Raw genomic sequence first — 14,704 nt, 5'->3', positions numbered from 1 at the left:
AGTTTAGTACAAGCAGAATAGGATAAGCGAAGGATTCTTCTTAGTAGTTTCTCGCAGTGCTCTGCCATACAAAGTATATGTGCGTGTGTGTGTGTGTGTGTAAATATATATAAATATATATAAATATATATGTATGTATGTATGTATGTATGTATGTATGTATATCCCTTCTGTTAATTTTGGAGAAGGCTCTGGGATGTGAAAGGAAGATCTCCACCCCCACGTGAGCAGTCGGTTGGTATAATCTGCCAACATGGGCCTCTCAGGGCACCTGGTTGCTAACAATCCTTAGGCATTTGCCATTCAGGAGTCAACACAGTTTGGGGAATGTCCTTTGAGTGAACGACCTTATTCTCTTAGTGGACTGGTAGAGTTTCCTCTGGGAAATCCAGAGAACCCTCCTTCTCGGTTCTGAAATTCATGTTCTAGTTGCCGCTGTGCTCGGCTGAAATTTGGTCTTTTGGTATGAACTCTTGGTCTTTTTAGCCAATCACAATTATGGTCGAGGGTACAGTCTTTCTTAGACTGATGCTGACGACACCAATTGTCCGCCTTCTCCGTGAACGTGTGCACAGGTGGCTCAACTCACTCCCTAAGGCCAAGCCAGTACGAGCATCACAGAGCACTTCATCTGAGATATGTATATATAACGAGCCCAGCGAGTAACCAACTAAGCAAGGACGACACACACACAAATAGCTGCCAGAGCATCGCACAAGTTTAATCATACCAGATCCCGATGGACTTCAGTCCTAGCTGACCACCCGGCGGTGCTGGCAGACACAAGCCACGTATTAAGCAGTGACCGGTCGATGCTGGCTCGGACGCTGTCCATCTGCGAGGGTCGATCAGCGGAGGCCTCTTCTTCAGAGCAGAGCAGTCGGGAACCAAGAGACGGAGGAACGTAGTCCCGGGAGGATAGGGAGCACGCTCTCTCAGTCCGTATTAGAGTTCCTTTCGTTTTATACTCCATGATGACGTCTTCGGTGTCTTATCAACCAGCCGCACGGGTGTCTGTTTATCTCACTAAGTCAAAATATGTTTACACACTTCGGGTAAAAACATGTTTACATTTTTTGGGTTTGCATTATGCACACATGTTTATCTTATCTGAGTACACATATATAGCTTACTGTAACATTGCCCCATTGTGGCTGCTGGCCGAGGGACTCTGGAAGGCTGGCTGGGGCTGGGGGTGAGCCAAGAGCTCAGCCAAGCAAGCTAGTGGGGCCTGGTGTCTGTCAGCAGAAGCGCATCTGTCTGTGACCTCAGCAGTTTCACCCAAGGCCTGAGAAGCCCAGGGAGGGGTGGGACCAGCCCCACGGGGAGGGAGAAAGCCAGAGGCCTTCCCCAGACCTGAGCCCAGAAAGGTTCTCTACTGAGAGAGAGAAGGCCCCAGGCAGCTTAAGTAGAAGCGAGGTGCACTGTGGGGGTCTTTTAAAAACATGCACATCTGCTGCCAGGATAATTTTACCACACCTAGGAGTCTCGAGGAGGCTCTTAGTGGGTCAGAACTTTGGGTTATTTTTAACCCAGAATCGGGTTACGTACAGCATTTACCCCACAGTCTAAACAGCTCTGGAAGGCAGAGGGCTGTGGGGCGGGAGCTGGCAGGAGAGCGCACAGCAGCTGATTCTCAGGTCAGGCTAACTCAGGGCGAGCCGCCAAGGGGGCGGGCGGGGGGCGGTGGGGACAGTTAAAGTGCAAATACTACAGAGCCTTCGCCTGGGCCCAGCCCCCTCTGGGTGTCTACTTTCCCCTCAAGAAGTTTCTCACTTTAATAAGAAAGGCACCACAGAGTTAGAGTCACAGCAACACCCAGGGGCAGACACCACGGATCCTGCAGCGCAGGGCAAGGAGTGCACTTAGGGATGAATCTCAGGTCTGTCTCTCAAGGAGGCGGCATCCGGGCACACTGAGGTAGAGTGGGTCAAGGACCAAAAGAGAGTTTATAAGCAAAGGGCTACAAGAGCAAAGAAGTATGAGTTACTGGATGGGGGTGGGGGCAGGGTTGGGGGACAAGGTGTGTGCTAGGACTTGTGGCTGGAAGATGGGAGGAGGTGGCATGACAGCTGGACCTTGGAGGATGGGTACAATGTGCCAGGAAGCTGGTGGGTGAGCAGGAAGAACTGCAGATGAAATACCTGGACCAGAAATAGGAGGGATCAGGGCACACTGGGGGATGGAGAGACGGTCCTGTACCCAGAGTTTAAGGCTTTGAGAGCCCAGAAGAAAATGCTGGATGGGTAAATTTTAATTGTCTGTCAAGGACTTTTGACTTTCAGCCATAAGCAGAATCAAAGAGTGTTTTGAACAAGGAGTAATGTGATCTAGATGGCTGTGGGTAAGGCTAGACCTGAAGGGGAGAGCCTGGATGCAGAAATCTGATGGAAGCTTGTACAGCTAAAGTGGCGGTAAGTAGGAAACAGAAGAAGTGGACAGGGCCCTAATTTTGGGTTTACTCAGTAGATGTGGGAGAATGGAGGACCAGGAGACAGCGATAGGAGTTAAAGCTGATATAAAGTATGGGGCCCGAATGACTAAGATCGTGGATGGTCCCCTCTAGAAGGCGGGGAAGGCAGGGGAAAGTTGGGGGGACAGTGTGCAGGCTTATGTGGAGGTGGGGGACCCCAGGATGCAGTTAGACTAGAATTCGGAGTCACTGAGTGGAGGACAGAGCCACTGCAGAAGATGGGGAGAGATGCCAAGGAGAGAGGATGGAGGAAGAAGACAGGGAGGCTGGGCAGAGACTGCTTGTTGGTGCTGGGATCTACTCTCCCTAGTTAAGCTGGGCACATGGATGTTTCCCAGCTTCCCTTAGACCTGGGTATGGTGATGTGACCAAGTTCCGGCCAATAGGATGTGAGTAGAAATGATGATGTATGCAACTCCTAGATCATGTCTTTTAAAAAGGAAGCCGCCTTTTCTTTCCCCATTCTTTCTCCTCTTCAACAGCCTGGAACATCAACATGTGCTAGTGAGTCAGCTTTGAATATGAAAATGAGGATGACCTGCCCCTAGGGATGGTGGGAGACAGAAGGAAAGAACCCAGGCTCCTGGAAGAGCTGAGGAGCCGAGGGGCTGGCCTGCCCTGAACCGTGTTTGCAGCTCTAGGCTAGCAAGCGAAGGAGAAATGCACTCTCTTGTTGGAGCCACCGTGGTTGGTTAATTTGGCGTGGAAAGAAGAGCAGAAGGAAGAGCATGTCTTTTTTTTTTTTTTTTTTTTACATTGGCTAAGCTCGTTTCCTAAGTACTAATAATACTAGTACTGGTAATTTCGTTGAGAATGAAATTTTGGGGGATGCCAACACTTGGGGATATAATTGGGAAAAGTGGAGAAAAAATAGGGGAAGAGAAAAGTGAAAAAAGATGAAATATAGATTCCAAAGGAAGGGAGTAAAGAAGCAAGAAGACATATAGAGTTAAATGCAGCAGAAAACTCTACAAAAACAAGGATCAAGAGACTCTGATTTTCGAGTATTTCAGCAGATTGACAGGGATGAAAATTAGGCATAGGAGATTATACCAGACGTCAGGATGGAGGTAAGAATACCATTTCTGCCATCTCTGTGCAGACTTTTTGTAAATGTATCATGGATTTGGACATTTATAGTTCTGCATTGACATTTTGATTTAAAAAAAAAAAGCAGGACTGTGCATGCTTGTGGTAATGGAATTATACCAGTGTATATACAAGTTCTTATCTAGATGAAACATGATTTTCCTGATAGAATATGCTACCAAAACAAAATTTTAAGATATTTCAGTGTTTATACTCATCAAAGCACACTCATTTTTCTCATCAATTAACTTTACAATTAGTAAAGTTAAAAGTATATGCAGGCTGAATTGTGAGGTTGGTGAACTGAGCTTGCCAGCTGGGGATCTTCTGATTGCAAGTGAAAGATTACCCAACACAAACTTTTCAGCAGGAAGGTAATTCACTAGCTCACCAAACTGAAAAAGTCAGGGGTAGGTCTGGCTTCAGGCGCTGTTTGATCAGAGGCTCCCATTGTGCCATTGGGACTCAGTCTCTCTTTCTCTTTCCCTGGGTTTTATGATGGCTCCAACCTCAAAGCAGCTTTCTCCCGGTGCGCGCCAGATGGCTGCACTGTCCCTCACTACCAGCTCACTTCGAGTGCAGGGGAGAAGAACAAAAGTCTCTTTCTGAGAAACCCCAGCAAGTGCATTGCGTTGGCTCACATGTAGTCACATGTACATCTCTGAACCAATCATACTAGTCGGAGGAAAGTAAAGCTGATTAGCTATGTGCCTTGGGCAGGTCACTTAACCTCTCTGTGTCTTAGTTTTTTCTTTTATAAAATGAGAATGATAACAGTACTTATCTGATAGGGTTATTATGAGGCATAAATAAGTTAACATTTATAAAGTACTTAGCCCACTACCTAGCTCAGAGTAAGCACCACATAAGTATTTTTGGAACAGATATGTTGACCAGGCCTGAGTCACAAGTTGCCCACACTACCCTCTGAGACCACAGTGGCCGTTGGGGCAAGAGAGGGCAGGTGTGGGACAAAGGAGAAATGGATCCCAGGTAGACCAGAGAGCCATGTTCTCCAGAGGGCTGAAAAAGCAGGAATAGAAGAACTCATGGCTGGATGAGGTAAAAGGAGAGACTTGGGAGGAGGGTAGGAGATTTTGATCGGAGAGGGAAATTTCGGGGCTAGAGGGCTTGGTGATGTTTCTCAGTTCTATGATGATGAGGATCCAAGAGTGGTTACGTTTTGGATCAAGGAAGTAGAGTTAGGAGGTAAGATGACTGCAAGACCAGGTTATCGAAGGTTTCTCTGTTATGATTTCTGGAGGTCTTTATCGATTCGGTTAGGCTGAATTTTGTTCTAAAAATGATATTTTCAAAGAATGTTGGTTTTCCATAGTCCAGGTTCTTAATATAAATATTTTAGGTTAGGTTTTTAAATAGCCCAAAGCCAAAAACATCTTTCTTCCTTTCTTCCTTTCTTCCTTCCTTTTTTCCCTTCCTTCCTTCCTTCCTTCCTTCCTTCCTTCCTTCCTTCCTTCCTTCCCTCCTTCCTTCCTTCCCTCCTTCCTTCCTTTTTGATGTGACCTGCCTTTCTTTCATTTCTAGCCTTTTTTTTTTTTTTTTTCCTTTGAATCAATGTCATAGGCTTTTAGGGCCCAGAGATCTCTTAAGAGGTCACATCCAGCCCTTCTCCTTCAGGCCTTGAGGGTAAAGAGATTTAACCTCAAATCAAAGGGTGGTGGGGAAGCTTTAAGTGGGGAGAGGGTCCTAAGCCCTGAATGCTGGCTCCTCCTATCCCACCTCTGAATGAGAGCCAAGGCTGCAACCGGGAACAATGTGACAGAAGGACTGGGAGCAGTCAGAGCAGCCCATCCTCTTCAAGGGAGGCCAAGGGAAGGGAGATAGGGGTCTGAGTTGCTCACTCAACTGTCCTGTCACTGCTGTATTTATGGACTCATCTTCTTAAGCCTCATATCCGTAAAAAATCCTCTGAGAACCTAGATTACTCTTGCAGAAGTAGTGTGTCTTTCTTGCATTTTAGTTTAGAAATCCAGTTTGAATTGGCGATTGTTTTATTTCCTGGAATTCTATGAGAGGTTTGCATGGAGGGCTCACTTCATTACAGTCTGTGCCTCCGCCTCATGGGGAACTTGCTCCTGAAACGTGAGTCTTTGTTTTGAGGAGAGCCTTAGTGGTTTCGTCCCCAGGTGAGCTCAGCATTGTTTGTAGCCTCGAAATCACTTCCACAGCAATCTTGTTTCCCCATCATTAATCCTGTTTTCAGTAGTTTCCTCTAGTGGATGAAAAAGAAAAATGATGCAAGGGCAAGCTGGAAAATACGTGCCAGACTGCAATCTGTTTTGAGGTATTTTTCTTTTTCTTTTTATTATTCATTTCATAATATGCAAAGATTTGATACTAGTTTATATTAATGTAATAAAAACACACTTATAAGCTTGCAAAATAAAATGATAATCACTATAATCTAGTGTCTGTACCACAATTACATTTAGAACCCCAAAATAGAAATATCTAGGGGGCAATTTTATTCCTTACTCTCATTTTTAATGTCAACCCTGGATTTTATTTTAACTTTTAATTTTCTTAAAATATATTTTATGATGCTACAGATTTTTGTAATTCATATGTTGAGGCTTAAAATGGAAATTTTCTCCATGACCAGATTATTAGAGAAACAGCTTTATTTTACCTCAGCATTTTCTATGGCCCTCATGTTCTAAAAACCAGAATATTCTTTCTAGTTACTTTATCTTTGAACTCAAGGTATTTAACTTTTATACAAATGGAAAAAAATAGTTCAAAAAGCAACACCTCTTCTTTAGCATTACATAACAGCAATTAACATACAATTCACAGCTCTAGGTAGAGAAATCAAACCTGCCTTCAAATACTAAGAGCCTGGTCTCTTATGCTGCAGGCTAATCTTCACACCATTTCACTATATTGTATCTTTTGCCATTATTAAAAAATTAGCTTTCCTTTTTTTGATTGAATAATCAGTGTTTTAAGGCACCTTGAAAAAGCAGAATTATTTTTTGAGCTGACCCTAAATTTTGAAATTTGCCTTTAAAAAATCTTTTTCTCCAAGTCGAGGACATGAGCAATATGTGACTCCTAAAGCAATACTTAGAAAAACAGGTAGAGATTTCATGCAAAGATATTGTTCATCACAGTGAGATGATGAAACAAACACATTTTTCATTTATTTCAACAAAAAATTGCAAGCCACCTAAATGTAGGGAAAACTGGGTCTACCAATATAGACTATAGTGTAGCTATTACAAATAATAGATTATGTAGTATTTTTTCTTTTTATTTTCATTATTAGCTCCTTTTTTGTCTATAAATTAACTCTATGAAGTGTGCTGATTAAAGGCTTTGCAGCACAAAAGCTATAAAGAAAACAGCCCATTTTTAAGTATTTAGAGAAATGCTCACAATCCAACAGTAATCAAAAAAGGAAAAACATAAAATTCAACGTACAGCTTGATCTCAGTCACACATAATTATTTATGGTACTATATAGCATAATACCAGCTATCTCTGGCTGGTATTGAGCTAATTTTTAATTTTCTCTTTGTTTCTTTCTTTCACTTAGCAACATATTCTAGAATCTCTAGAATGAGCACATATAGTTTTATAATCAAAATTAATAAAAGATAAATTAAAAAGAAGAAAAATATGTAGTAGAAATGAAAAAGACAGAAAATACAGGGGCCAAAGGCTACACTGGCTGATGAGCATATTTTGGGCTATTTTATATAAACAAACCGCAGCCCAGGGATGGTCGTCACGAACAAGCTTTGCCCCATCAGTAAAGGTATTCCTGTCTCGACCTGGCTGCTGACATGCAGCTCTGCCCAGGACAAACCATTTCATCTTCAGGGCCTCATCTTCCCCTTCTGAAAGGTTGGGGCCATATTCTGTTAAAGTCATAAGGGTCAATGTAATATAATTTAATATTTTTTTTTCTAATACCATGTGTTGCAACATTCCACTCTGACTAAGAAGGCTGAATTCAGTTTGTTATCGCGGGGGCCATTCGGAGTTCCGTGTTGCTCCCATGGCGGAGGGAGGGAGAGGGGTAACAGAAGTGTAGTTAGCATTTTTCCTCCATTCTTGCTCATTGACACAGTGAAGAATCACAGGTCAGTGAGATTTAGAAAAGATTTATTAAAAGTATATTTTAGAAAAACAAAGAATGCCCCAAGCAGGCACATGGTCTCAGTGTTCAGAGAGCTGGGGCCACAGAAAGGCCACACAGAGAGGACTCAGAAGTGGGAATGTCTGCCTCATATCTGGGCTGTGACGGGTGGTTCCAAAGGCATTCCTAGGTGACAGGCAAGTGAGGTCATTTTGATTGACTTGGCTGCTTGCTATATAACTCTTTGCCTAGTGTGCATGTGTGTACCCAGAATTCAGTCTGTTATAATTAGATTCATGAACGTCCAGGCATAAACATAGTATTATAATGAAGCTTAAGTTGTAAGCAAATCAGGGTAGTACCCCTATGCGGGCATCTATAGCTGGATTAGGCCAGCTAAGATTATGACCTTCCAGTCCTTTGTCTCTGGGGATGCTGGAGGAATTCTCTAAATACCAACAGTGTGTTCTCTGGGCTGTCTCTGGGCTGGGCCCCTCTTCCTTTGTTCCCCCTGTCACTCATGTCTGACTAGCTACCTAACAAGTTGAATGCATTTGCTTTCTGCCAGGCAGTGGGATAAATTGGACATAGAGAGTTTGGTAAGGTATTTACCGTCTGATGAGAGGGCCAGAGGTGAACAGAGGGCAGGATCTGTTTAAGGTATGTGCAGAGCGCTGGGAGCACAAAGATGGGTGTTTTGACCAGTCCTGAGCTTGGAGAGTGAGGGGATACTGAATTCTCTTGGAAGAAGTGATACCCAAGCTAAGCCGAAGAGAAAAAACAAGGTGGTGGGAATTGGGAGGGTATAACGAATATTCATCCCCGTAGCTGTGCTGGGAGTGCTTAGGGAGTGAGAGTAACCAGTTTTAAAACATCAACCAAAAAAGATTTGAGGCTGTAAAATAAATTAAAAGTTTATTTTGGGCTCTTAAAGGACTGAAATCCAGGAGAAGGAGATTCAGGTAGCAACCTAAGTTGAGCTATGGAGAGAATATGGAAAGGCAAAACCCACAAAGTGTCATTCTTTCATGCAAATAAAGACTGCTGTCTACGTTAACAGGGATTGGTTAGTTTCAATATGCAAATGAAGAAGGTGAAAACTACAAGCAGGAGGTCAGGTCCACATGTGTCCTCCCAGCAGTTGTTGTTCTTGGATGTTTATGGCTCCAGGATGTTTATGGCTTAGCCTGGAGCTGAGTTTAGCAACAAGTTGAACAACTTAATAGCAGCTCTGAAAACCGAGGCACAAGATATGCACAGGCCCCTCTTCCCTAATAACCTCCTGACTATTTTAAGTGACCCTCTTAGCAATGTTTATTTCATTTCACTTCTTTCCCTTATCAAAAATTTAAGGAATTTAAAACAAAAGAATTTCTCATAGTTGCTCAAGATAAAGGCCAGTGAGTAGTTAGCACTGAGTAGTTCACGTCACTCAATGGGATGCCCTTCAGTATCTAAAAGGACAGGAAACACTATTAACAGAAAAGAAACAGTCTAACTGATTTCCACGCAGTTCTTTACTTTTCCTGGGGAGGTGTTTTTAACTTCCTAGTGATGATGCAGGACAGGGCAGACTCCCCCGTGTGGGGGGAATTCAAGCCCTCCACTGAAAGAGAAGAGAGTTCTTGGTGGAATTTAAGAGAGAATTCAAACATACGTCAAAGTCAGAGTCAAAAGGATGTTTATTAGAGAAGGTAACACTCCACGGACAGAGCAGAGGCAGAAAGTGAGAGAGTCTGAGAGAGGCTCAGAGGGGCAGAGGCAGTAGAGAGAGACGGGACAGTGAGAGAGACAGAGTAAAGGCACCGAGAGACCCAGAAAAAGACGCTGAGAGGGACCCCAAGTGTTCAGGAATTCAGTTTATATGTCATTCTTTAGTTTCTGAGATTTGCAGTTTAAAGACTTCGTTTACCTGTTTTCCTTTAATGATATGGACATATAGTGAGGAAGGAAAAGAATATGTAGCATGAAAAGGTAAGACTATGTAGAGTGAAAGGCCTGCTGGCAGTTCCCAACCTGCGATCCTCAGGTTCCCCATGGTTTTAGCCATAGGAAATGAATGCTTTTATTTGTGTAGGGTACCACTTAACGACTGTTTCTCCTGTGTTCCCTTCACGCTGTGGGAAATGGGTTGTTAGCAATCCCAGCAGAAATCTTCCTTCGTTCTGCAGGTTTCCTCATGGTCTGGCTGCAGGCCAGATGAACATATTGCAGTCTCTGAATATAGCTTGATTTAACATTTTAGTTCTCTTGCCTCCTCCCTACGTTACTGAGACCACCTCCTAATGGCCTCTGGAGTCTTCACCTTGCTGATAGCCCTCCCATACCTTTCCTCGGTGCCCCTGTTACCTCAGCCACCACCACCACCAGATCTACAAGACAACCTAAACTCATCTTGCTAAATCTGACCTCTCAGAACATAACTTACATGTGTTGGGCCATAGAGAGCTCCCATGAGGCTGACTCCTATCTTTGGATACATGTCTAAAGCCTGAGCCTTCTTTTCCATTGATAAGATTTAGAAAGAACAGTAACGAAAGCTGGCTATCATAACCAGCCCAAGACTGACTCCCAGCTGTGCCCACGTCCTGCTTGGAGGGTCTGCTGGGTAATTGGTCACATAGACCCACAGGCCCATGTAAGGACTGCACAGGTGTGTTTCTTGTGAATTTCTCTCTCCCTCTGCTCTCCCGCTGCTTCCCTAGGCCCTCTCCAGAATAGAAACAAAGATTTTGAATAATTTCTGATATGAGTGTGAGGTAAGAGTATATTCAGATGCGTGCTTGCCGAGTTTCTCAGCTCTCAAAGAATGTTAAGACCAGGGCTGCGCGAAGGAGAGGAAGAGGGAAGGGGAGAAAGGGACGGGACTATCGAGGTGTGGTGGGCAGGAAGGCCCCACAGCCTCCAGCACCAGGGGGCACAAGGACACCGTTGACTGCAACCATCTGAGGGATCCATCCCTAGTGACCAGTCGTGACACTTAGGTTAATGCTGAGAAACAGTGTTAGGGTGAATGCCATCTGGTAAAAGTAAAGCAGAACTCTTCATCTCTTTCCTCACCCCCAAATAAACCCAGATAGACCGAAGATTTCACTTATTACTTTGGAGTAGTAAAAGCCTTTCTGAGCATAATTCAAAACCTAGAAACCTTGAAGGAAAGGAAAGGAATGGTCAATCTGACTACATAAAGATAAAAAATATCTGCATGGGAAAAAAATAGACATAGTGAAAGAGAAATGACAAGTTGTGAAAAAGCATTTGCAACTGTATCCTTGATAAACAAAAGACTCCTATAAATCAATAAGAAAAAGGCTAACGACCAACTGAAAAGGCCAAAGGCTACAGACAGTTCCCAGAGAAGAAAAAGCAAATGGCTTTTAATTGGTGAAAAGATGCCCAACCTCATCCATAATATAAATGTATATCAAAACTGCAATTAGATACTGACTTAAAACCTTACAGATTGGCCAAGACCAAAAAATCAATAACACTATTAGTGAAATAGTAGGAAACAGGCCTTTATATATATTGCTGATAGGAGTAGAAATTGATTCACTCCTTTTGACGATTAATTTTGTAATTCTGTCAGAATTTTAATTTCATGTATCATTGGATTTAGCAATGTCACTTTATGAATTTATTCTATAGCTATATGTACAAATTACTTAATGATTAGAAGCAACCTGAATATTTATAAATAGAAGACTGATTAAGTTATGGTAATGGCATATAAGTGAATACAGGTTCAACATTGATATGAAAAATTTTCCAGTGTGAAAAAGATTATAACAGTGTATATTTATAGTGTGCCCTCATTTGTATTTTAAAAGACTAGTATGCTTATTTTACAAGTGAAGAACCTGATACTCTGAAGAGTTGCCCACAGTTATCATCACATAATCAGTAGTTAGATAGCCGAGGCCTGGCGAGGCCCAGGGCTGTCTGGTCTCTCTGGTAATGACATTCAGGCCTTTAACACCATGTTTTAGTGACTCTCCTAACCTAGTAATCAAGAGACTTTATTCCCTCTATTTTCTACTTTTTTCCTTCTTATACCTTTCCACAAACTAAACTGAACTTCACATTCTTCCACACATATCCCCATTTTCCTGCAAACCTCTGGGTCTCCATTTATGCTGCTTAGAGCTTTGGATGAGTTAGATCAAATGTTATGTCCTCCAGGAATCCTTCCTTGATTATCCCAGACCGAATTAAACTTTCCCTCTTCTAAACCCCTGAGTACTTAATCTCTTTTATGGAAATCTTTGGAGGGTAGATTCTAGAGGGAATAAAAGAGAAGAGGAAAGGAAAGATACTAATATTTATTGTGGGCCTACTTTATACCAGGTACAATGTCAGTGCTTTCACACGAGCTTTCTCATCTAGTATTTTGAGTCAACGGTCCCCCACATTTTGGCACCAGGGACCAGTGGTCCTATGAGAATCTAATGCCTGATGATCCATGGTGGAGCCGAGGTGGTGATGCTAGTGCTGGGGAGCAGCTGCAAATACAGGTGAAGCTTTGCTTGCTCACTGCTCACCTCCTGCTGTGTGGCCCAGTTCCTAACAGGCCACAGCCGGTGCTGGTCCACAGCCTAGGGGTTGGGAACCCTTGTTTTAAGTAGTCATAATTAGACCACAAGGTCGATGAAGGCAGGATTCATGTCTGATTAATCTGTGCAACTCCCTGAAGGCCTAGTGAAGCTCTCCATTCCTTCAATACAAACAACTTTTGAGATTGTACTCCATGTCAGGTACTGTGCTTGGTGCTAGAGACACCAAAATGAATAAGGCGAGTCTCAGCCCTCCAGCTGTCTGTGTAGTAAGGGAGTTAACTGTATGACCCAATAAATCACATTTGAACCTTGTTAAAAAGGTGGGGTGGGAGGGGTTAGTTAGTTGGGTGGATGAATGGAAGTGTGCATGCGATTGCCTCTGTCTGATGCCAACTCTTATTTCAAAATTTGCCTGATTCATCACGGACCCAATCCTGAGACTGCCCTTTTCATGCACAGCACTGAGGTTACAAAGTTCTCCCTCTCACATTGTCTCTCTAGAACGACATCGTCCAATATTCTAGCCAACAGCCACCTGTGGCTATTTAACTCTAATTACAACCTCGAAGAGTTGGGAAAATGTGAACGAGCTGGGAGGCAGCATTGGCCTTTTCTGCGTTCCCACGTGCCGTACAGCCCCAGGTAACCGTAGCCATTTCCGTGAGAAGGGGGCAGGGTGGGGTGGTCTGTGGCAGGATTCAGGGTCCCCGGGAATCTCACACGATAGGAGAACACCCCCTCTGCGAGGAGTCTCTCTAATTCTTCCTACTCCCCCCAAACAGGCAGCGGAATGAGGCGCATGAACAGAGGGCTTGCCAGCGACCAAGCTGGGTGACACAGTAAACTTGGGATGTGGGACCACAAAGGACTTTCAGCTCTACTGGCATGCCCATGGGGGTGCAGCCGGGTGGGGGTGCCCTGAAGCCACAGTGACCAGAGCCGGCCACTAGGGGGCAGTGAAGAAATGAGAGCCCCGGAAGGGGCAGTGAAAACCCTCTTTCTAATTCTAAATAAGGTGAGTGAGCAGAACAACTTCCTGGGTGCTCATTGCTTCCCAGCCCCGCAGAAGCAAAAATAAAACAGAAAACATTTAAGAGAGAAATTAATTCAAACTATAGTTTCTTGTTTTACATGAATTTCTAGGTAGATGTGAATCAGAAGAGAGCCCTCAAGAAATCAAATAAGAAACCTCCCAAGACAGATGTTCCGTGTCCACCTGTTGTGGAATCTAAGCTAACGAATTCCTCTAATACCGCGTTCTCCAAAGCCCTGGCGATCTCCCAGCGTCGCACTGTGATACCGTGTGTGCGCCACGAGGTGTTTTACAAGGGTAAGACCAGCATGCGGATTTCTCTCACTCCCTTGGCATTTGGCAGTCTGTTATATTTGTCACATGGTTTGAGGACTAAATTAAGAATTGAAATGAAAATGAAAATTCAATACCTGCCTCAGCTCAGTTCTTGACAACTCTGTCTCTTCTACCTTCCATGGGGAGAACAGAATCACTTTGCAGTTAGACTGGAGTTTAATTTCTACAAACTGATGCCCCCTAGTGGCGGCAACACACCCTGGAAGTCGACGTGACCTTTCACCTTTCAGCAGGCAAAGTTGGCCTTTATTTATCATCAGAACTGAAACATTTTCCCCAAACTGCTTTTCTGTCTTTCAGATCATATTATGTATTCCTACGTTTTATTTTTCATCTCCACCGTGTTTGCATATATCTAGAGAGAAGTACCTTCCGTTCCTTATGAGACTTTTCCATTTTTTCTCTACAGGCAAAACAAAACAAAAATCTTGTGTTGATCTTAGGAGCTAGATTGTGCCATGCAATTTTCAAAACAGCCCTGTGAGGTACTTATTACTCTCCCTATTTTGCAGACGAAGAAATGAGAGCCCCGGAAGGGTGTTGGTCAAGCCACAGAGCTATTCCCCAGTGTAGTCTGGATTTGAAGCCTGATTGCTCTACTCTCTGCTCCGATGAACTCCTGGAGGCAGGAAGCCTGTGGGGTTGTAAGCTGGCACATCATAGTCCCTCAAAACACATGTGGTAAAAAAAGGGTGTGAGGTGGAATAAAGGAGAGACCCAGAAATCCCCAGACGGCTGGGATCTGAAGAAATGACTCGTGTTAGTGAGCTAGCTCACTTGGGGCTGGTGGGCAGCATGCATGGTCTGTGGATTTCAATTTTGCAATTCTCAGCTCTGTCCCAGGCCACAGAGAACGAAGGATATGTAGTGATGGGACCAGGTCGGGGCGCAGAGGGACAGAAGGAAATCCAGGGGCTTGCCAGGACTTGGCTGGGCACATACATCCCAGCCGAAGCCAGCCCTGCTGTGCCTGGGGCACAGGGGTTTCTTACCTTCTTCGGTCAGAACCAACACTTGCTGAGGGTTACCTTGTGTCTTTGCTGTTGGTAGTTAGTTCCTTCAGTGCTCTCAAGGCGCAGCCAGGCTGCATCCTTGCCACAGCAAGAAAAAGA

General features: G+C 43.9%; 1 long non-coding RNA gene across 1 annotated transcript; it reads left to right on the top strand.

Moving 5' to 3' along the window:
• The first annotated feature begins 2,899 nt into the window (after window positions 1-2,899).
• On the top strand, window positions 2,900-13,162 carry LOC107512220. The gene is made up of 3 exons (XR_001597224.2): window positions 2,900-3,543; window positions 12,725-12,865; window positions 13,006-13,162. It is a non-coding gene; the product is annotated as an uncharacterized LOC107512220 (long non-coding RNA).
• Window positions 13,163-14,704: the final 1,542 nt, after the last annotated feature.

The sequence above is a fragment of the Rousettus aegyptiacus genome, unplaced genomic scaffold, assembly GCF_014176215.1.
Source record: "Rousettus aegyptiacus isolate mRouAeg1 unplaced genomic scaffold, mRouAeg1.p scaffold_m13_p_15, whole genome shotgun sequence".
Taxonomy (NCBI): Eukaryota; Metazoa; Chordata; class Mammalia; order Chiroptera; family Pteropodidae; genus Rousettus; species Rousettus aegyptiacus.
Note: the sequence above shows the minus strand (reverse complement) of the source record. Positions and strands in the feature narration are given on the sequence as shown.